The 21,716-nt window shown below is 43.2% G+C and overlaps 1 long non-coding RNA gene across 1 annotated transcript in view; it reads left to right on the top strand.

The window, feature by feature from the left end:
- LOC122809283 overlaps window positions 1-21,716 on the top strand; it is a 138,585-nt gene that overhangs the window by 527 nt on the left and 116,342 nt on the right. The gene's annotated exons all lie outside the window — the stretch shown is intronic.

Here is a 21,716-nt window from a genome sequence, read left to right as displayed (position 1 = left end):
AACAGTTCTTGATTTGCCCTATTTTGGATGTAAGAGTTTGAGGGATACGAGTCCATACTTCTCAACTGTACAGATTTTCGCAGAACGTTCAGATCTTTGCCCCATATTTTTGATCCTTTTCTTAAAGTGTTTTTTTTTTTTTCTGGCAAATTATTGACGGTTGAAGTCAGAAAATAATGACAGACATTTGAGTTTCAGATTTAAGACCCTTTGGAAAATTCATGCTAACGCAAAACCTGTTATTTTATCAATGTTCTTAGTTTGTAAGAGCAATATTTAAAAAGTGTCCCTAGTTTTGGGCCTTTGACCCGCAATTATTGATGACTCCATCCAGATTTCTTGCTCTAGTAGTTTGAGAGGTATGATTGTAGCCAGGCATACCCAATGTACTTAACTAAGAACTTTTTCGTATTTATTTGAGATTGGGGTATGCCTCCTGTAAGCATATGGTGTTTTTATGGTTCTAGGCAAGTAGCTGAAAATGAGTTGTACATTTTAAATGTGTTGCTGACATTGTAGAGTGACATGTTTTTATGTTGGGGAGAGTAGAGGCAAAATTAGGAGGTTTTAAATATCAAGTGTTGGAATTTTTTTGACAGTACTGTTGATATGGGTGAACATTGATGTATACTTGCCAACCTCGGATGATTAACTAACATTTAAAAAATCATAGTAGGGGGTGCAAAAAGAGAAATATTTTTTCTTTTTCAAAACAGAATGTTTTAAATATTAGATTACATGTATGCAGTGGTAAGAAAACTTTGTATATGTGTAGTTTAGCTGTTTAATAACATTTTGTATTTTTAAACAAATCTGAAGTTAAGTAATTCGGGAAATGTAGGAGAGATGGTATTAAATCTGATGTTGGAGATTAGAGCGGTTTGCTTAAATCGTAGCAGTTGAGAAATATACATCATTGTAACTAAAACCTTAAATGTTGGAAACTTGTCATGTTAAGTATTACTGTGAAGGTAGACACTGTATTAGGACCCATTTAACAGTAGTAATTTGAAGTGCAGGAAGAACACTTAGAATGTAGGAAACCTGATTATGCTGAATACAGATTAAAGATTAAGTAGAGGAAATACTTATTTGTTATCGGCTGGGCTGAGGTGGAGTGGTGCTGCTGAATGTAGGTGATCATAATGCTTGCCTTCGTAACATATCCAGTATTTTATTTTTATTTTTTTCTCCCTGGTGGTGGTATAGGTCAAGAGGCAATGGTTTCTTGTGAAGGCAGCATAATTACTAATTATTCTACTTGAAGCATTAAGGTTAGGACTCTCCTAACTTGGCTGTCTTTCCCAGCAAATGGTGAGACCCTGGAAAATGGTTACATGAGTTAGGTGTGGTGTGGGGGTGTAGCCCCTCTCCCCAGACAGGCTTGATAGAACTTTTTGGGAAAAAGGAAAGCCTTTCAGAAAGATGAATTATGCACATATGTTAAGCTTGTTTTTCTCCAAATAACCAATGCCAGTCAAGAAGTCAGGCAGAGGTGTTAAAATGTCCTTGAAAAGCAAGGGAGTAATAGATGGCATTTTATAGTGCAGCGATGTTCAAACTACAAAATGAAAAAATAGATTAGTTGTTTTTGAGCAGTAATAGATAATCCTTGGGAAGGACTGACTAGAATGCTAGCTTCCAGACAACGAGATATTGTAAGCAGTTAGTTAGAGCTGGCTGAAAGTCTATGGATGATTCTGCACTCTTGATATGCATGATACTAGTTGGTTGGGAGATGTGCAAGTCTAATAGTTTGTAGACAGATATCATAGAATGACCATCTGCGTGAGTAGTTCTCCCATTAAAGGGATACTTCTGGTTAAAGTGTGGCTTCCCCCTATTACAGTGTTATGGTAACTATCTTTAGAGACTAGCGGGAAGTCATAGGTTTAGAGGTTTATACAAGGCTAATGACCACTAGTACCCTTATAAGCATAGCCATGCAACACGAATGTGACCCACAAATTTGATTTATACAGGGGATGATTTACTGATTGCCTCTGTCCATCAGAGACCAAGGTGCCAAACCAGAGGTGAATTTCAGATTACCCATCCATTGATCCAAGTTGCTTTTAAGTACAGTTGGGGAGGAATTCTGCTTCACATGGGTGTGGATTCTTCAGAAACATATCTGTCTCTCCATGTCCTATTTATGTTGCAAGAAATTTAGGTCTTTTGATCTAGTAGTTCTGTTGCTGTTGGTTTTTGTGGAAATGCAAAAGGTTCATCAAAACAGGGTCCAGGGATGCCTTGTACGCCATGAAAAGATTACCTGTCAGTAGTCTGTATGGTATAGAGATATGGCTTTGAGGTGATCAACTTGGGACATTTTGTTTACTCCTGTATTCTTTTTGCAAGGAACCGTTGTGGACGTTCCAGTTGCTGCATGTGTCTGGGCAGGTACATATCAAGGGGGTCATTATACTCTATGATGTGTCTGATAAGGGCTGAGTACAGTGGTACGATGATTTCTGTGGACCTAGATGCCATGTTCTTACTTATAAGATGAGCAACATAGAAGGATTTTCTTACTATCTGGAGCACATGTTGTTTGAAGGCTAGGTTATTATCTGCATGAGTTGCCAGTGAATCAACTTTTAGAGGTATTTTATTAATGACATACTTAACCAGGATATCTGACTTTACAAAAGGTACAGTAATGCATTTCTTGGCATTGGGCTTCAAGACATTGCGTTGGCACTAAGCGCATGTCTGTGTTAGATCTTCTTGAAGGGTGTTGTCATCTTGGAGTGGGGATTCAACGACTACTCCCAGTTTGCAATCATCCTTGTACTTGATCATCCAGAGGCCTTTGACATTGGCTTTGACCTCCAAGAAGTAGATGATAAAGAGGAATGGGCCCAACACAGAACCCTGAATGACTCCAGTAGAGACTGGCCTCTTTGGGGAGGTAGCCTCAATGATCCTAACCACTTGAGTCCTAGCCATGAGTCTGGTGTTTATTTAGTGTGTTATAAAGCGGGCAGCAGTACAGGTATACATACCGGATCAGTCGAGGCCCGGGTTAACAACAACCGCCACCAGTGCTATTGGCCAACAGGGTGCTGGTGAAAATTGGGCTACTGTTGGCAAAGGAGGAGAAGAAGGGGAAGCCATGCCTGAAGGCAGATAAAGGCTAGGACTGTTGTAGTGAAGGTCGGAACTTTGAATGTTGGCAGTATGACTGGTATAGGGAGAGAGCTAGCTGATATGATGGACAGAAGGAAGGTTGGTATGTTGTGTGTGCAAGAGACCAGATGGAACGGGAGCAAGGCTAGGTGTATCGGAGGCAGGTTCAAATTGTTTTGTCATGGTGTGGATGGGAGGAGAAATGGCGCAGGGGTTATCCTGAAGGAACAGTATGCTAAGAGTGTTTAGGAGGTGAAAAGAGTGTCGGATAGAGTGATGTTTATGAAGCTAGAAATTGATGGTGTAATGATGAATGTTGTTAGTGCATATGCTCCACAAGTTGGGTGTGCGATGGATGAGAAAGAAAAATTTTGGAGTGAGTTGGATGAAGTGATGATGACTGTACCCAAGGGTGAGAGAGTGGTGATTGGAGCAGATTTCAATGGGCATGTTGGTGAAGGGAACGGAGGGGATGAGGAAGTGATGGGTAGGTATGGTGTTAAGTAAAGGAATGCAGAAGGTCAGATGGTAGTGGATTTTGCAAAACGGATGGACATGGCTGTGGTGAATACATATTTTAACAAGAGGGGGGAGCATAGGGTGACATACAAGAGTGGAAGAAGATGCACACAGGTGGATTATATCTTGTGTAGAAGGGCCAGTCTGAAGGAGATTGGAGACTGTAAAGTGGTGGCAGGGGAAAGTGTAGTTAGGCAGCATAGGATGGTGGTTTGTAGGATGATATTGGTGATCAAGAAGAGGAGGAGGAGGAGTGTGAGGACAGCACCAAGGATCAAATGGTGGAAACTGAAAAAGGTTAATTGTGAGGTGGAGTTCAGGGAAGAGTTAAGACAGGCACTGAGTGGCAGTGCAGAATTACCGAATAGCTGGGTAACTACAGCAGAGCTAGTAAGGGAGATGGCTAGAAAGGTGCTTGGTGTGACATCTGGAAAGAGGAAGGAGGACAAGGAGACTTGATGGTGGAATGAGGAAGTACAGGAGATTATACAGGGAAAGAGGTTGGCGAAGAAGTGGGATTGTCAGAGAGAGGAAGAAAGTTGACAGGCGTATAAGGAGATGAGGTGCATGGCAAAGAGAGAGGTGGCGAAGGCTAAGGTGTATGAAGAGTTATATGAAAGGTAGGACCCCAAGGAGGGAGAAAAGGACATGTACAGATTTGGCTAGACAGAGGGACCGAGCTAGTAAAGATGTGCTGCAGGTAATGGTGATAAAGGATAATGAAGGAAACGTACTCACAAGCGAGGATAGTGTGTTGAGCAGATGGAAAGAGTACTTTGAGAGGCTGATGAATGAAGAGAATGAGAGGGAGAGAAGTTTGGATGATGTGCAGATAGTGAATCATGAAGTACAGTGGATTAGCAAGGAGGAAGTAAGGATAGCTATGAAGAGGATGAAGAATGGCAAGGCTGTTGGTCCAGATGACATACCTGTGGAAGCATGGAGGTGTTTAGGTGAAATGGCAGTGGAGTTTTTAACTAGATTGTTTAATGAAATCTTGGAAAGTGAGAGGATGCCTGAGGAATGGAAAAAGTAACTAGATTGTTTAATGAAATCTTGGAAAGTGAGAGGATGCCTGAGGAATGGAAAAAGTGTTTTGGTACCTATTTTTAAGAATAAGGGTGATGTGCAGAGCTGTAGTAACTACAGGGGGATTGAACTGATCAGTCACAGCATGAAGTTATGGGAAAGAGTAGTGGAAGCTAGGTTAAGAAGGGAGGTGATGATTAGTGATCAGCAGTATGGTTTCATGCCAGGAAAGAGCAGTACAGGTACGATGTTTGCTCTGAGAGTGTTGATGGAGAAGGTCAGAAAGAGATGAATTGTGTCTTTGTGGACTTATAGAAAGCATATGACAGGAGAGGAGTTTTGGTATTCTATGAGGAAGTTGGGAGTGTCAGAAAGGTATGTAGGAGTGGTACAGGATATGTACGAGGGTAGTGTTGACAGTGGTGAGGTCTGCGATGGGAGTGACAAATGCGTTTAAGGTGGAGGTGGGATTACATCAAGGATCGTCTCTGAGCCCTTTCTTATTTGCGATGGTGATGGACAGGTTGATAGACTGGATCAGACAGGAGTCCCCGTGGACTATGATATTTGCAGATGACATTGTGATCTGTAGTGAGAGTAGGGAACAGGTGGAGGAGACCCTGGAGAAGTGGAGATATGCTCTAGAGAGAAGAGGAATGAAGGTCAACAGGACTAAGACAGTATGTGTGTGAATGAGAGTGAGGCTAGAGGAATGGTGAGGATGCAAGGAGTAGAGGTGGCGAAGGTGGATGAGTTTAAATACTTGGGATCAACAGTTCAGAGTAATGGTGAGTGTGGAAGAGAGGTGAAGAAGAGAGTACAGGCAGGATGGAGTGGGTGGAGAAGTGTCGGGAGTGATTTGTGACAGAAGAGTACCAGTAAGAGTGAAAGGGAAGGTCTTCAAGAGGGGTAGTGAGACCAGCTATGTTATATGGGTTGGAGACAGTAGCATTGACAAAAAGGCAGGAGTCCGAGGTGGACGTGGCAGAGTTAAAGAGGTTAAGATTTACACTTGGTGTGACGAGGGTGGACAGGATTAGGAATAAGTATATTAGAGGGTAAGCCCAGGTTGGAAGGTTTGGAGACAAAGCCAGAGAGGCAAGATTACGTTGGTTTGGACATGTGCTGAGGAGGGATGCAGAGTATATTGGGGAAAAAGATGCTAAGGATGAAGCTGCCAGGTAACAGGAAAAGAGGAAGGCCTAAGATAAGGTTTATGGATGTGGTGAGAGAGGACATTCAGGTGATTGGTGTGACAGAGCAAGATGCAGGGGACAGGAAGAAATGGAAACAGATAATCCGCTGTGGCAACCCCTAACGGGAGCAGCCGAAAGAAGAAGATGATAAAGGGGTTTATGCCTCTTTCCATTAGTGTGTTGATCATGGCCAAGTGGGATAGTGCATCAAATACTTTATGCAGGTCTAGGTTCATACTAGGCTAATGACCACCAAGATCTTTACAAGTCTAGCCGTGCAGTCCAGCCCAGTTTTGTCCCAGAGTTCCTTGGATGTCTGTATGGTGGGGTATGTTGGTAAAGAGGAAGCTAAGGGTTAAGTGTGGGGAGGTATGTTAGTTGTGTATTAATTTACTTACCCCATGTCTCTGATGGACAGAGTTTAATGGTATAGGCCAGGGGTGAATTTGCAAATCACCATCCAATGATCAAGGTTTTTTTTGAACAGGGTCAGGGATGAACTCTGCTTCACGTAGATAGGGAACGTATTCCATAGCACGGGGATCCTTTGAGACACATATTGGTCCCTTCAGCAGGTAGTATTTATGTTGCAGACAAAGTTCAGGTCCTTGGATCTAGTGTTTCTGGTGCTGCTTGCCTTGTTGATGTGCAAGAGATCCATCAGGGTAGGATCCAATGACGCCCTCTGCTAGGCATATATTACCTGTCACTAACCTGTAGGAGATTGAATACAGAGATACCTTAAGGTGGTCTTGTCAAAAACAATTGGAAAATTTTGCTAGGACATGAGGACCTGGCAAAAGTAGTGAGAGATGGACCCCAGTTTGTAGAAAAGAAAAATGGAAACATTAAGCAACTGTTAGAATTTTCAGGGAGGAAAATTATAACACCTTGTACTAATAAGGTCTTTGGTACTTATAAATGTTTGAATTGTAGGATGTGTAGGTTTATTTCTGAGGGTCCCTTCATAGACTTATCACATTGTAACAAAACTATAAAAGTGCCAGGTAGATTTGATTGTTCCTCTACTGGGGTTATGTTGCTTTATGTACGTCATGCACAGCATTTTCTGTTGGCATGACCACCAGGAGTCTGGGTAGTAGAATTAGGGAATATGTATATGCTGTTATGAGTAATGATGAGAATAATGCACTGTAAAAACATTCTGTAAAATGTTCCAATTTAAAGAAATTAATTTTTTCTGTTTTGGATGTGGTACATATGGACTTAAGGGAAGGAGATTTTAAGAACAAAGTTGAAAAGAAAGAAATTGAGTAGCAGATTCGCCTGCCTGCTCACCTTCCTCCTAGTTTAAATGACGCTGTAAACTTCAAATGTTTGTATAGAAAATCTGTCATTAATTGTTTGATACATCAAGGGGTTAACATCAGTGTTTTCCTATTGGTTAACTGTTTAACAAATTTGGTTTAAATATGGCTGCATTATTATGTGGTTGGTTGCTTCTGATGAAGTCTTCCGATTGAATAGTGGATTAATAAATTTGGTTTACGCTAAAAGAAATGTGTCGAGCACTTGTTTCCACCAGTGTACTTTACTACAGAGTATTCATACCCTTGATTCTTCTGGTTTGGAATCTTTGAGGGTGTTTCAGCTGTTGCAGATGCCTGGTTAGGTACGTGCAAAAGGGGTCGTTGCACTTGGTGATGGGTCTGATAAGGGCTGAGTAGAATGGTACAATTACTTCCTTGGACCTGAATGCCATAGCCTTGCTTATGAGTTTGGTGACATAGAATGATTTTCTTACTATCTTGGCTACGTGTTGGTCGAGTGCCAGATTACTGTCTGCATATGTTCTCAGATCCCTAACTTTCGGGTGAGCTCTTAGGGGTGTTTTTTTATCAATTAATTAATTAGCTTGAGTGGATGTATTCCCAGAAGGCACTATAATGCATTTCTTTGCATTGAGTTTTAATAAGTAGTTTCACACTAGTCATTTGTTTATATTAGACTTTCTTATAGAATTTTGGTGTTGTGAGAGGAATCTGATAGCTCCCAATTTACAGTCATTTGCAAACTTGGTGAGCCAGAGGACTTTGACATTAGCCTTGACTTCTGAGAAGTAGATGCCAAACCGGAGCAGACCCAACAGAGAGCTCTAGGGTACTTCCCTGGTGACTGGGTCTCTTGGTGGAGGTGACCTCCCCAATCCTGACTCCTTTGGGCTTGTCTCTGAGCCATCGGGCAATCCAGTGAGTTATGTAGGGATTTATGTCTTGTTCTGAGAGTTTGTCAACAATATCGGAGTGGGGTATTGTATTGAATGCAATACCTCACTATGGTATTGTTGACAAACTCTCAGAACAGGCTAGGTCAAGATAGGGATATGCACTGTTTACCTCTCATCCATAGCCATGATGACTCTCTTGAAAATGTTTACCAGATTAATTAGGTAAGACCATTTCTTAACAAAGCCAAACTGAGATGGGTCCAGTGTCTGCAAGTTGCCATTGCCCTTGTTGATCATTTCCATAATAATTTGTTCCATTGCTTTACATATTAGACTTGTCAGACTGATGAGTCTGTAGTTCCCGGGGTCAATTGATGGTCCACCCTTATGAAAAAGGGTGACTGTTGTGGCCAGCCATTCACCTGGCATGTGCCCACTTCTGAGGCTGTAGTTGAAGATTGCCTCAAGTGGTCCTACTAGGTCATGTTTTAGGTTATTTTGGAGGTGACCGGGGATATCATCAATACCCACTGAAGCAGTGTTTTTTGGTCTTGGCAAGCACCTGCAGTACTTGTTCCCTTTTGATAGTTGGGAGAGGGATATGCTAGACGGGATTTCATAAGAGGTAGTGGTGGGAGTGGGAGGGTTAAGTTGGAGCTACATTTATTGACCATTAGATTTGTTGTCACCCTGGTCAGTGAAGTTTGTGCCATTTACCACTAGTTCTGCACACATTGAGTATTACCTTTAAGATCCCTGACATAGCTGAAGAAAACCTTTTGATTGTCCTTAGCCTGGGAGGCTATTCTGACCTTGTAATTGGCCTTGCTGGACTTTATTAGACCTCTTTGTTTCTTGTTTAGTTGAATCAGAGAGCTGTTGTCTGTTTGAGAGTTGCTGGTTTTGATTTTGGCCAAGACTTTTTTTTTCCTATTCCAGGTGCCAGAAAGTCTGCTCTTCAAATTTTCCCTTAGAACTAGCTGGTTTCTCAGTAGTAGTACTAAAATCTGAGCCCCTGTGACTAGCACTTGCTCTAGAACCTGCTGGAAAGCACTAGGAAGCCTGAAACTGATACAAGCACTCAACTCTCCTTGTCTATAATAAGGAGAAATTAATCATAGGCACTAAACAGCTTATAATTGCAAAGTACCTTGCAAAGGTAAGAGAAAACAGCTCTTAAACTTTACAAAAAGCATCTAAACAGGCATGTCCAAGGTTCAGCTTCCGGTGATTTCTCATGTCCACCTGGTGAATCTGGGCATACTGGGGCAATGCGGCAACTGCCTCATGTACACAGACAATCCTCTCCTCCTCTTCTCCTACCACCCAACACTACAACCGGCGAGAGATGCACTTACATAGCCAAACTGGAAGCAAAGCTCTCTCCGGCCAAGATTGTGCCAGACAGTCAAGAGGAGAAGGTTAACACCTGCACTACACCTCAAGCAATTCATAGCCCTTCAAAACCCACACCATCAACACCCACACATAGCAACACTAAACCCACATATGCGGAGTCCCTTAACATTAACCTGCCCAAGCAACACGACCTCCGAAGCTGAAATGCAGACAAACACCAATCATAACCAAAGTGACACATAGCTCAAAACACCAGTGTGCCACCCAACAACAGTCCCTAAGGCAAGACAATGTACCCAACACCTTAGTCATAGGTGACTCTATAGTCAGGCACACTGATGTCCCACTCACCAGGCTGAACAAGGAGAAAATTACAGTCCGCTGCCTGTCTGGTGCCAGGATCTGCCACATAACGCATGCACTCAAGTCACTCCACAACAAGTACAAATGCAACTCTGTCATTGTCCATGCTGGAGTGAATGACTTGAGACGTACCTCCCTGGACTACATGAAAAGAGACATGGAAGAGCTCTTGGATCATGTGGCCCAGGCAGGTATGACCCTAGCCCTGAGTAGCATCCTGCCTTCGCCCAGAATGATACCACAGTATAAAGACAAAATGATTGACTTCAACAATTGGTTAAGCTTCTGGTGTCATTCAAAGGGGATCCAGTATCTGTCTGCCTGGGAAGACATGATCGACAAACCACGATGCTTTGCCAGAGATGGTCTGCACCTGTCACCCCTGGGATTCAGGTTACTGGCTAAAGCTCTTGCCACCCCTATAGTGCCTTTTTTAGGCAAGGTTCAAAGGATAAAACCACCACCGTAACCGATACAAGCATGCAAAATCTGAAGGTAATGCTACTCAATGCTAGAAGTCTAAACCTCAAAATGCACTCTCTCGAGGCACTCCTAAAAATGGAGAACATCAATATCTGTACAGTAACTAAGACCTGGTTCAAGGCTCCAGAGAGCACCCCTGCAATACCAAGCTGCAACTCTTACCACACTGTTTGGCCACAAAACCAAGACCGAAACACTAAAGGTGGAGGAGTGTCCATATTCACACCTCCAGGCTAGTTGCCCAACACAATGTATCTGAAATTCTCCAGGTGCAACTAACACTAGGTAAGACTGCAATCCGAATTGTAGCTTGCTACAGATCCCCCACCATACCCCAAGATTCTCACTACACCTTTCTAAACATACTGGAAAATATTAAGATACAAGCAAACACCCTAATACTGGGTGATTTCAACTACCCTGCCATTAACTGGGAAAACTACTCGGGTACCAACTCCTTTTCCCAACGGTTCTTGGAATTCATAAATTCCAACTCCCTGGATCAACTAATCCATTGTCCCACCAGGGGCTCCAGTATCCTAGACCTGGTCATTGCCAACATGGGAGATAGATGCTACACACCAGTGGTCACCCCCTCATCGGTCAGGTCTGACCATAAGCAAATCACCCTTGACATCCACATCCCTCCCCCACCCCCCAGTAAGGAAACCTCCTTAAAAAAACTTCTCCAAAGCCAACTTCATGCTACTGAAGTCAGAAGTGACAAACTTCACGACACCCGTGCAGATGGGATCTGAAAGTTCGACTGCAGAATCCTACCCTAAGGCACTGTACGAGCACATCCACTCATGCATGAATTGTGCCATCCCAAATAGAGCCAAGATGCTCTTCTCCAAAAAAGGAAGCCAATCTGGTGGTCCCCTGCTATAAACAAACTATACAACAGAAGGAAGAAACTGTTGCAGAAAAGAGGAAAATCCAAGGATGCAAAAAAACTCCCTCACCAGTCTCAGTAAGAAGTTGAGATCCCTCATAAAATCCTCAAAAGCTAGTTACGAAAATAAAATTGCCAGATTCCAAAGACAACCACAAGGCATTCTATAGTTATGTCAATAATCTAAATGGCAATGCTCAGGTCTGCTCTGAGATACAACAGAATGGCATTAAATATACTGATCCCAAGGATATTGCCAATATCCTGGCAGATCGATTTAGTGCCAACTTCACCCCTTCTCACCCCCTAAAGGGCCCATCTCAATACCAAAAGATTGCCAAATTCTGGTAATCACTGCCACACAGGTAGAAACCACACTCTCCAAAGCTAAAAATACAGCATCCATGGGACCAGATGACATCCCAGGCTGTGTACTTCATGAACTACAAAATGAACTGGCACCTCACCTAAGTGTCATGTTTAATCATAGCCTCACCTCAGGCTTCGTGCCCACTGAGTGGCGCACAGTTACAGTTATCCCACTCCACAAGGGGCGATCCGCCTTGGATCCTGGGAACTACCGTCCCATCAGTCTGACAAGCCTGATCTGCAAGGGCATGGAAAGCATTATCATGGAACTTATAAACAAAGACATTGGCAACCTTCAAACACTGGACCCCACCCAGTTTGGGTTTGTGAAGGGCCCATCTTGTCTCCTGAATCTGATTGACTTCTTTGAATCAGTCTTCAGAGCTGTGGACGAGGGTAAGGCGGTCCACACAGCCTATCTGGACCTCACCAAGGCTTTCAACACCACCCCCCACTCTGGAATCATAGATAAACTTACTGAGCTGGGCATAAATCCCTACGTCACTCGATGGGTTGCCAACTGGCTTACTGACGGAACCCAGACTGTAAAAGTAGCTGACTCCAAATCCAGCTCCAGACAAGTGACAAGTGGAGTACTTCAGGGTTCAGTCCTGGGACCACTCTTGTTTGGCATCTACTTCTCTGAAGTACAGGCCAACACTAAGGGACTCTGGCTAACAAAGTTCACAGATGACTGCAAACTGGGAGCCATTATTGAATCCCCAAATGATGTGGATATTCTACAAAAGGGCCTTACAAAAACAGATGCCTGGTGCCAGAGCCATGGGCTCAAGCTTAATGCCAAGAAATGTATAGTTATCCCCTTTGGAAAAAAACATGTACCCATGAATTACCACATAGGTGGCAGGACACTAAACATCAAAAGTGTGATGAGAGACTTGGGGACGCAGGTGGACAGTGGTCTCACTTTCGATAACCACATCGCCACAACGGTCAGGAAATCCTTCTATGTGGCACACCACATCACTAAGGGCTTTTCATCCAGGAAAAAGGAGGTCATTGTCCCACTGTACTCATCCCTCATTAGACCCATTATAGAGTACAATGCCCCATTTGGTATGTACCTCACAAGATATCTGCAACTGCTGGAAAGGCCACAGAAATACCTCAATAAAAGAATCACAGGCCTAAAGCAGATGCCATATGCTGACTGTCTAAAAAAAACTTCAGCTATACTCTGTGACATATCGTCTACTCAGAGGTGATCTCTGCTTAACATAGGCCATGTCAAACCCTGAGCTGTTGGACATGCTCCACTTAAAGAAATCCCAATCCCTTAAAGCCATAAGCTCCAGAGATCTAAACCTTGTCATCACAATGAACAAAACATGCTGGAGGGATAGGTTCCTGACCCAGAGACTCCCCATACTCTGGAATAGACTGCCCGTACATGTCAAGCAGAGCGCCTCATTGGCCCTCTTTAAAAGGAACCTTGATGATTGGATGGGAGATAGGAAATTCACCCTGGGGATCATGTCAGTCGTCCTGCTAGACAGGGGTCCAGAGAAGTAAATATTATGGGAAGAAATATCCAGGAATTGTTATGGCTAGGCTTGTATAGGCCCTAGGGCCGATAGCCTAGGACCAACCTATAAACCTTTAGTTATGTAGCCTTGTTAAGGTAAGGATTCTACCAGTGTGGTGTGTTTTTGGTGTTAGATCTGTGCTTCTGGTAGGTATGGCAGCCTCAATGCAGCCATTTACATGTTTGTACAGGGTTTCTGTAAATAATTCTGCATAGATAGCTCTTTTCCCAGGGTGTGGGAGAGCTGTGAATTATGACAGATCTTTGCTTAATAGGATGTAGTTTGCTTTAGTGTAGTTCCTGTCATAAGTTTAGTTGGGTTTTCTGGGTTGAATTTTATTTTGAGATAGACAATTTTGTGGTCGACATCATCAATGAGGACATTGAGAACATGACACCTCCCATGCTGTTAGGTATTGGATTCCCCTGCACTGACACCACAAGCTAAGCCATTTATTAAAATCGATTGCTTTCTGTTCTCACTCTGGCATCGTCCTTGGTGAAGGTAGAATGCAGTTAATTGCAAGTCGTGTACCTGTCTGTGACACACATCCAGAGAGATCCATAATGTGTCTTTTCCTATAGCCCAGCGAGATATACCTCGGGCCATTTACACCCACATAAACTATGATAGAATCATATTGGTACCGTGGTGCAGTGACCTGAGTGCATGTGTAATACTGAGGATCATAGTTCCAGGTCAGCAACTAACAGTTATCTTCTCTTTGTTCATCCTGGTGAGAGGAGTATCTGTGTGTCATCCATTAAATTGTATTTTTGTCATAGTGAATTCTAAAGTGTTTTCTTGACTTATGGTCTTTGTTCTTGGGACAGTATGCACCACTTTCCCATCATCCCTTGCCTTTTCAGAGAAGTCCAGCAGGTTCAGTAAGTATGACTTTCCTTTGACAAAGCCAACCATGTCCTTGTTAATTTCCTTGATAATTCTTTTCATGGCTTGGCAAGTAAGACTAGTTAGTTTCTAGAATCTGCTGGAGGTCCTCCCTTATGAAGGGAGATGACTGTTGCAGTCCTGCATTCTCAAAGTCTGTATTAAGACCATAACTAAATAGGGACTCCAGGCATCCTGAAAAGTTCATATAGTAGACAGTTCAAGAGGCATCCTAGGATGTTGTCAGGGCCCATTGAGACTGTGTTCTTGGTTTAAGTGAGCACAACCAGTACATGCTCCCTAGTCATGTTTCAGGGGGTTATGTTTGAAGGTATTTCTTTTGGGGGAATAGTTGGGAGTGATGAAGGTAAAGTTGAAACTGAATTTGCCCACTAACAGGTTTGCTATATCGCCAGGCTCAGTGAATGTGGCAGCATTACCCACTAGTTCAGCACACTGCTGTGTACTGCCCTTGAGCGTTCGACAGCTGAAAAAGACCTTATGGTTGGTGATCTTTTATCTGGGAGGTTACCTTATCCTTAAAGTTAGCTTTGTTTGATCTAATTAGTCATCTTAGTTGCCTATTTAGTTTGACGAGTGACTTATCTTTATGGGGAATACCCTTCCTGATTTTTGCCGTAATTTTTTTTTTCCTTTTGTTGTATATCCTGTTTAATTTGGGATGCCACCAAGGCGGTTTGTTTCTGGGGCTAGTTTTGGTAAGTGTAGCAGCCTGTATGCAGCCATTGACATCGATGTACAGAGTTTCTGAGAGCAATTCACTGTAGGTTGCTGTGCTCTCAGGGTTTGGAGGGGCATTGAATTTTGACAAACCATCAGTTAATGAAAGGTAGTTTGCTTTGGAATAGTTCCTAACCGTTACTGATTTTACTGGGGTTACAGAGTTGATTTTGATTTTGAAGAAGACTGCTTTATAGTCTGACATCTCCAGGGAGGACAAGACATGGGGGGGTGCAGTATTCCCCCATATTTGTGAGTTTGGGGTCTGGTATGTTGGAGCCTGTAGTGGGCATTTTCACTGTTTGGTCAAGGGTGTTTGTATTTACGAAGTCCAGGATTCCTTGTGCCTGCAGATTTGAGACTATGTTGGATTCCCAGTCTCTAGAGAGGTAATTAAAGTCTCTCATGGATAGGATGTTAGTGCCTCCAGTAGGTCAAAGTGTGCATTGTGAGCTTCTTAGGACATGGAGATGACCTATAGCTGGTTAGAATATAGTACAGAATTTTGTTTATGGTGATCTGCACGTGGAGGAACTCCAGTGCGTCATCCTCTTTGACCAACATAAAAGCTTGCTTGTTATTGATGTATATTGACACCGCTCCACCTTTAGTCCTTGTCTGTGGAGCTGCTGGTCTGAAAGTGTGGAAAGCCCTGCAACCTTGTACTTCTGGGTTACTGTCTTTCGCTCTAAACTAGGGCTCAGTAACTGCACAGATGTTTATATTCTTGAGTGTGAAGAGGGCTTGGAGGGAGTGTACTTTTTTAGGTTCCTGGCATTGAGCAGTAACACATTGAGAATCAGCGAGTTGATTTTCCTCTGTCAGTAGGCTTGTCTTTTTGGCATTGCCTAAAAAGGCACTATGGGGGGGGGGGGGGTGGTGGATAAAGTTTTAGCCACTGTTTGAAATCTTGAAGGGGACAGGTGCAGACCATCTTTGGCAAAGCAATGTGGTCTGTTAACTATGGTCTCTGAAGCTGACAGATATTGGATCCCCTTAGAATGACACCAGAAAGATGGTCATTTGTTAAAATCGATTATCTTTTGCTCATATTGTGGCATCATTCTCTGTGATGGTATTATACCGCTTAGTGCTAGGCTTACTCCGGTCTGAGGTACATAGTGTGAGAGCTCCATAATGTCTCTCTTCATATAGTCCAGGGAGGTATGTTTCAGGTCATTTATACCTACATGGACTATGATGGAATCATACTAGTACCAATGGTGTAATGACTTGAGTGCTTGTGTGATTTGGCAGATCCTGGATCTAGATGAACAACTAGCTGTTACCTTCTCCTGGTTCAGCTTGGTTAGAGGGGCATCAGTATCTCTTAAAATGGCGCCTCCTATTACAAGAGTCCTGGGAAGTGTATTTGGCTTGCCTTAGGGGATTAGTATTTGGGGCTCCATTGAGTGCAACTCTATGTGTAGTATTGGATTTTTTGAGTGTCTTTGGGCATGCTGATGCACAGCTTTGACGATGGATGATCTAGACAATGTTTGTTGTTTAGGAAGATGATTTTAATCTCCTTAGCATCTTCTATGCGTGTGCTGTGTGCTATGTGATGTGGGTGCTGTGTGCAAGGTTTCAGCGACCTCGTGTGTGCTTGTATGTGAGAGAGAGTAGCGTCTGGTGTCATTGTCTAAGTACAACTTTCTCATACGGTATCTGTTTCTTTAAGGATTAAATGGTTGTCTGTAAATATGAGACAATTGCTGCATTGTGTCAAAATGCCTATGTCCACCAATCTGGCTACAGAGAAGTTAGGAAATTGCATATCCATGCTGTCCATTCCTTTGATTTATGAGCTACAGAGGGATGGTGTATTTGAGTTAGAAGTCTATTACAGGTATTTTGTTAGTGTATACTAATAAGGGTGCTTTATTTGGGATAGATTGTGCTAAACAGTACTAGATTCTACTGACTTTAATGTTTACACAATACTAAGGGTGCTTTATTAGGGCAGATTATGCTAAACAGCACTAAATTCTACTAACTTTAATGTTTACACAGTATTGAATTCTACTTAATCTATAGGTATTGCCTCTCGACACTCAAGTATCTGCTCTAAGCTTGTTGGCATGCAGGGTATTTGCTCTGTATTTACTGCTTTACAGTGTATGGTTTTCTGCACCTTTCTATGGGGAAAATTTGCTTTCTAGGATGAATTTATGGAAAACATTCTGTGTGAAGAGTACTTTTAGATAGTTTATAGAACAGACTGTAGCAATGAAAGAGGGGAGGGAGGGAATTCAGATTACCATATGGGGGACGGCCTTATAAAACCACCACAGGAACCACAACAGAGAAAGGGTGACGGGGTTGAGGAAAAGTTCAAGGAAGAAGCAGGGTATGTAGAGAAGTATCCAGTCAAATAAAAGTAACATTGGAACTCTTTCAGAAACGTTAGCATAATGTCTCAGTTGGGGTGGGGAAGATTCAAAGAAGAGGGGAACAGAAAGACGCTGAATGCAACTGTAATCAGAATATAAAATTGTAGGCTCAAAACTGGAATATCAACAACTGTAAAAGCACTGAAGCACAAATCCTGGATCAGAAAAAAAAACATATTGTCACTGTTGAATTTTGCTACATTTTTGGCACCAGACAGTGCAGAAATTTACCAGTAGCACTGCTTGTGGAAAAAGTGTAGTAATATGTTAATAAATAAGGTTAAAATCTGGCAGTAATTCACAGTTCTGCCACAACTGTGAATGAAACAACAAGTCCAAACAGTGGTTAAAATACAAATAGTTGGCTTGTCTTAAAATAGGCGTACTACAGGGACAGGGTTCTGTTTGGAATTTATTTCTCAGAAGTCCAGGCAAACTTGAATGGCCTGTGGCTAATCCAAGTTGGCTGCCGATTGCAAATTGGGAGCAATCATTGAGTCCCCAATTATTTAATATACTGCAAACAGGGATAACACAGACAAATGATTGGTGCCAAAGTCACGAATTAAAGTTAATGCAAAAAAAAAAAAAAAAAAAAAACATTATTATTTCCTTTGGGGAAAGCTAACATCCATGCTAGTTACATTGTAGACAGCACCCCCCCCCCCCATGTGTAAACCCAGTGGTACTTGATCTGGATACTCAGGTTGATAGTCTGAACTTTGACCACCACTTAGCCACAGTAGTAGGTTCATAGGTAGATACTAGGCTATTGGCCCTTGGGCCTATATAAGCCTAGCCAAAAGGTACCCTAGCTTTCGCCACCCAAGAAAATTTATTTTCCTGTGCCACTGTCGAGCAGAGCCACAGAAGTGATCCCCGGGGTGAATTTCCTGTCTCCCATCCAATCATCAAGATTTTTCTTGAGTGCTAATGAGGAGCTTTGTTTGATATAGATAGGTAGTTTGTTCCAGAGTATGGGAATTCTCTAGGACAAGAATCTATCCCTCCAGCATGTCCTGTTTATTGTTGTGACAAGGTTTAGGTCCCTAGAGCGTGTAGCTCGTAGGGATTGGGATTTCTTTAAGTGGAGTATGTCTAAAAGCTCTGGGTTTGACATAGCTTTTGTGTTAGGCAGAGATCGCCTTGGAGTAGGCGATATGCGATGGAGTAAAGCTGCAGTTTTTTGAGATGGTCTGCGTAGAGCATCTGTTTGAGGCCGGTAATCCTCTTTGTGAGGTATTTCTGCGGCCTTTCCAGTTGTTGTAGATGTCTTGTGAGGTACATACCAAAAGGGGCATTGTACTCTATAATGGGTCTAATGAGTGACGAGTAGAGGGGAACAATGACCTCTTTTTTCCTGGATGAGAAATCTTTTGTGATGAGATATGCCACGTAGAAGGATTTCCTGACTACTGTGACAATGTGATTATCAAAGGAGAGACTACTGTCCACCTGTGTCCCAAGGTCTCTTATCACACTTTCGGTGTTAAGTAGACTACCGCCTATGTGGTAGTTCATGGGTACAGAGTTTTCACCAAAAGGGATGACAATGCACTTTTTGGCATTGAGCTTGAGGCCATGTCTTTGACACCAGGCATCTGTCTCAGCGGGGCCCTTTTGTAGGATGTCCACATCATTTGGAGTTTTGATTATGGCTCCTAGTTTGCAGTCATCTGCGAACTTCGTTAGCCAAAGACCTTCTGTGTTGACCTTTACTTCAGAGAAGTAGATACTAAGCAGGAGGGGACCCAGGACTGAACCCTGTGGTACTCCACTTGTCACTCGTCTGAAGTTGGATTTGGAGTCTGCTACTTTCACAGTGTGTGGATTCTGGCAGTGAGCCAGTTGGCAAACCATCTTGTGACATAGGGATTTATACCTAGTTTAGTGAGTTTATCTATAATTCCAGAGTGGGGGGTGGTGTTGAAAGCCTTGGCGAGATCTAGATAGGCTGTGTGAACCACCTTACCCTGATCTACGGCTTTGGTGACTGCTTCAAAGAAGTCTATCAGGTTTAGGAGACATGATCTTCCTTTTACAAACCCGAACTGGGTGGGGTCCTGAGTTTGGAGATTACCAATGTCATTGTTTATAAGTTCCATGATGATACGTTCCATAGCCATGCAGACCAGGCTCGTTAGGCTAATGGGATGGTAGTTTCCGGGGTCTGTGGTGGCTCCCCTTTTGTGGAGTGGGATAACCGTCACTGTGCGCCATTCAGTGGGCACATAGCCTGAGGTGAGGCTATGATTGAACATCGTACTTAGGTGGGGTGCCAGTTTGTTCTGTAGTTCATGTAGAACACAGCCTGGGATGTTGTCAGGTCCCATGGATGCTGTGTTCTTGGCTTTGGATGGTGCGTTTTGCAGCCGTGATTACAGGAACTTTGCATTCTTCTGGTATAGAGATGGGCCCTTTAGGGGATGACAGGGAGGTAAAGTTAGCACTGATCCTATCTGCCAGGATGTTGGCAAATATCAGTTGGTTCTGTATATTTCGTGCTATTGTGCTGTAACTCGAGCAGATCTGAGTGTTGCCATTGAGATTCTTGCCATAGCTATAGAATGCTTTGTGGTTGTCTTTAGAGTCAGTGGCGATTTTGTTTTCGTAACTAGCTTTGGATGATTTTATGAGGGATCTAAGCTTTTTACTGAGGCTGACCAGGGAGTTTCTCCAATCATGGGATTTTACGGTTTTTTTTTTTTTTTTTTTTTTTTTGCAACAATTTCTTTCTTTTGTTGTAGAGTTTGTTTATGGCAGGGGACCACCAGATTGGCTTCCATTTTTTGGAGGGTAGCGTCTTAGTTCCGTTAGGGATTGCACAATCCATGCACTCGTGCAAGTGCTTAAAAAGTGCTTTTGTGTAGGTTTCAGCAGTAATACCTCTATTGTCTGTCAACATGGGTGTCGTGAAGTTTGCCACTTCTGTCTTAAGAAGCGTGAAGTTGGCTTTGGAGAAATTTTTTACTGTGGTTTCCCTAATCGGGGGTGGGGGAGGGATGTGGATGTCTAGGGTGATTAGCTTGTGGTCGGATCTGACCAACGAGGAATTGACCTCTGGTATGTGGAGCGCCGGTTGCCCATGTTGGTAATAACCAGGTCTAGGATATTGCTGCTCCTGATGGGGGTGTGGATAAGTTGATCCAAGGCATTGGAATTTATGAATTCCAGAAAACGTTGAGCACAAGAGTTGGTACATGAGTAGTTTTCCCAGTTAATGGTGGGATAGTTGAAATCGCCCATTATTAGGGTGTTAGGTTGTACCCAAACCTATCAAGAAATGAGGAGTGGGAATCTGTGGCAAGCTACAATTTAGATTGCGGTCTTGCCCAGAGTTAGTTCCACTTGGATAATCTCGGATGCATTATGCTGAACAACTAGCCTGGAGTTGTGGATATCCTTAATGAATATCGACACGCCTCCACCTTTAGTGGAGGTGGCCGAAAGGTGTGGGATGAATTATAGCCTGGTAATGCAGGGTTGCTGTCTGGAGCCTTGAACCAGGTCTCTGTCACTGCACAGATGTCAATGTTCTCCATTTTAAGGAGTGCTTCGAGTGAGTGCATTTTGAGGTTTAGACTTCTAGCATTGAGTAGCAATACCCTCAGATTCTTCTTGCTTGTACCTGTTACGGTGGTGAATTTGTCATTTGAACCTTGCCTAAAAAAGGCACTATAGAGGTGGCTAGAGCCTTAGCCAGTATCCGGAAACCCAGGGGAGACAGGTGCAGGCCATCTCTGGCAAAGCATTGTGGTTTGTCGATCATGTCATCCCAGGCAGACAGATGCTGGATCCCCTTAGAATGACACCAGAAGCTTAGCCAGTTGTTGAAGTCAATCATTTTGTCCTTGTACTGTGGTATCATTCTGTGTGATGGCAGGATGCTGCTCAGGGGTAGGGTCATACCTGCTTGGGCTATAAGATCGGACAGCTCCTCCATGTCCCTTTTCATGTAGTCCAGGGAGGTACTTCTCAGGTCATTCACACCAACATGGACAATGGCAGTTATATTTGTACTTGTTGTGGAGTGACCCGAGTGCATGTGTTATGTGGCGGATCCTGGCACCTGACAGGCAGCTGACAGTGACTTTCTCCTTGTTTAGCCTGGTGAGTGGAACATCAGTGTGCCTGACCTATAGAGTCACTTTTGACTAGAGTGTTGGGTACGTTGTTATGCCTTATGGGCTGTGGTTGAGTGGCACGCTGAGTTTGTGGGCTATGTGTCATTTAGAGGGTGGAGGTTGCTTGTGTTTCTGCTTTGGAGGTCCCTGTTGCTTGGGCAGGTTTTTACTGAGAGCCTCCGCGAATGTAGGTGTGTGTTTTGTGTTTCTGTGTTGGTGTTGTAGGTTTTAAGGGACTATGTGCTGAGTGTGGTGTGGTGCAAGTGTTTACCTTCTCCTCTTGACTGTCTAGTACAGTCTTGGGTGAAGAGAGCTTTGCTTCCAGTTTGGCTATATAAGTGCATCTCTCACAGGTTGTAGTGTTGGCTGGTAGGAGGAGAGGGTTGTCTGTGTACATGAGGCAATTGCTGCATTGCCCCAAGATGCCCAGATTCATCAGGTAGACAGGAGAAAGTAAGGAGATCCTTCAATGTGGCACGTCTTATAA

The sequence above is a fragment of the Protopterus annectens genome, chromosome 8.part0 (assembly GCF_019279795.1).
Source record: "Protopterus annectens isolate FY-2018-M chromosome 8.part0, PAN1.0, whole genome shotgun sequence".
Taxonomy (NCBI): domain Eukaryota; kingdom Metazoa; phylum Chordata; order Ceratodontiformes; family Protopteridae; genus Protopterus; species Protopterus annectens.
This window is presented reverse-complemented; position numbering and strand designations above follow the sequence as displayed.